The following is a 2691-nucleotide window of genomic DNA, read 5'->3' as shown; positions in this document are numbered from 1 at the left end:
GGGTTACCCCTACATGTTTATATGACATACAGCCGGCCCCTCTGCCACTTAGGTAGTTTACAAAATTTATGCAGAGTAAAAGAATAAAATTAAAAACTTGTTGGACTGATTTAACATGATGTCCTGAGACGTTGCAGCTGATAGGAGTCATAAAACAGAACAGGGGGACGTTAGATGTCCTGACGCCCCTCTCGATAAATGTGTTAAATGAGTGAAGGAAAATACGAGCACCAAGCAACAACCCTAGGTTCTCCCCTGAGAACCAGACCAAAGATTTTATGTGCAACCCTGATCATATATCCATCATCCATCCATCCATTGTCTTCTGCTTGTCCCAGAGTCAGGTCTTGGTGGCAGCAGCTTGAGAAGGGGGTGCAGACCTCTCTTTCCTCTACCACTTCTTCTAGAAGGATTCCAAGGCTATCCCAGTCAGGAGAGACATAGTATCTCCAGCATATCCTGGGCCTTCCTTGGGGTCTTCTCTCCCCAGGGAGGCATCCTAACCAGATGCACCTCAACTGGCTCCTCTGGATGTGGAAGAGTAGCAGCTCTACCCTGAGTCTCTCCTTGTTAACTGAACATCTCACCCTATCTCTGAGGGAGAGTTCAGCTACCCTGCAGAGAAAACACATTTTGACCGCTTGTGTCTGCGATTTCATTCTTTTAGTCACTACCCAAAGTTTGTGACCAAAGACAAGGAACATAGACCAACCAGTAAAAAGAGAGTTTTGCCTTACAGCTTAGCTCCCTCTTCACCATAACAGATCGGTAAAGAGTCCACAAAACTGTAGAAGCTGCACCAATCTGTTTATCAATCTCACGCTCCATTCTTCCCTCACTTGTGAACAAGACCCCAAGATACTTGAACTTTCCACATGAGGCAGACCTTCACCCCGAACTCAGAGATAGCAGTCCACTTTTTTCTGACCATGGCCTCAGATTTGTCATCCCAGCCACTTCACGCTCAATGGCAAACTGCTCCAGTAAGAGCTGAATATCAAGTGATGTGATCAGTGATGACGCCAACAGAACTACATTATGTAACGGCTAGGAGGCAGGGTGAACCCAATTGCAGGCAGGGAGGCAGGCTAGAAAGTTTGACAAAAAGTTTATTAAATAAAAAGCCAACGTGGTGGCAAAAAACAGGGGACTAGCAAAAATACAAGAACAAGAAAGCCAGGGCARAACAAGAATCCAACATGAACATACAAACAATGAACCGACAATGACATAGAGACAAGACAGGGCTTAAATACACTGACAATAATTACTAACAGAAAACACCTGAGGGAGAAACATGAGGATCAGGTGTGAGTGGGTGGGGCTGGAGCAAAGGCAAGACAGGAGGAAGGAAACATGAACATGACAGAAACTAAAAATAAAAACACTTAACACAGACAAAAATCATAACACATTATCTGCAACCAGCTGAGATGGAATTCTGAGGCCACCGAACCAGACTCTCTCCGCCTCCTGGCTGCACTGAGAAATTCTGTTCATTTAAGTTATGAATGGAATCAGTGACAACGAGCAGCCCTGGCAGAGTCCAAATCCCACTCTGAAGAGGTCCGACTTAATGCCGGAATTACGAACTAAACTCTCACACCGCTTGCTGAATGGCCCGTAACAATTGGTCCACAATCCCATACACAACTCCCCACAGTGAACATTGAGGAACAAGATGTAATGCCTTCTCCAAGTCCACAAAACGTGTAGACTGGATTAGCAAACTCCCACAACCCCTTGAGGATCCTAGTGAGGGTAAAGAGTTGGTTCAGTGTTCCACAGCCAGGACGGAACCTGCATTGTTCCTCCAGAATCTGAGGTTCGAACATTAATCAGACCCTCTTATCTAGTACCCCAGAATGGATCTTATCTGGTGGCTAAGGAGAGTGATGCCCCTGTAATTAGAGCACACCCTCCGGCCCCACTTTTCAAAGAGGAGAACCACCACCCCAGTATGCCACACAAAGGTGCAAAGGCGTGTCAATCAGGTTAGCCCCACAACATCCAGAGGCCTGAGGAAATTAGGACTGATCTCACTCACCCCCAGAATCTCTTCAAAACCAAACAAAATTCTTTGTCTAAGGCCCAACCAAACTCCTCCCACATCTGAGCTTTTGCCTCAGCAACAGTCAGGGCTTGTCCTGCAGAAACTCCTCAACTTCCTCTGGAGTCCTACCAGCCAGCAATGCCAGACAGGCCTCCTTCTTCAGCTTGTGGGGACTTTCCATTGACTTCCATTCATTTTATTTTTAATTTTATATCCTAACCCTGACCACAAACCCTAAGGCTAACCTCACAGGTATTAACCTGACCCTAAAACTAACCTAAAATAAATTCACTCCTTGGTCCTAACCCTAACACTCCCACCCAAAATCAGCCTCCGAAGTTGTGGGGACCGGGCTTTGGTCCCCACAAGGAGCATCCGGTCCCCAAAAGGTTGCATTTTCCTGAGAAATTGTCCCCACTAAGTAGCAAGAACAAGGCCACACACACATACACATACTCTTGCAAGCTCTTGGTTTTTCTCATCCAGTTGCGACTCCAGCTGCCTGAGCCGCTCCTCCACGTTGCCATGCCGCTCCTCCGCCTGCAGGGGGAGACACGTGAATGTACTGTAAGTACAGTAGCCCCCCAGCAAGTCAGGGCCGTGTCCGCAGAAAATGTCAGAGGGTGGTTGGAGGGGGT

The sequence above is a fragment of the Austrofundulus limnaeus genome, unplaced genomic scaffold, assembly GCF_001266775.1.
Source record: "Austrofundulus limnaeus strain Quisiro unplaced genomic scaffold, Austrofundulus_limnaeus-1.0 Scaffold1707, whole genome shotgun sequence".
Classification (NCBI taxonomy): domain Eukaryota; kingdom Metazoa; phylum Chordata; class Actinopteri; order Cyprinodontiformes; family Rivulidae; genus Austrofundulus; species Austrofundulus limnaeus.
The sequence above is the reverse complement of the archived record's forward strand: the minus strand, read 5'-3'. Positions refer to the sequence as shown.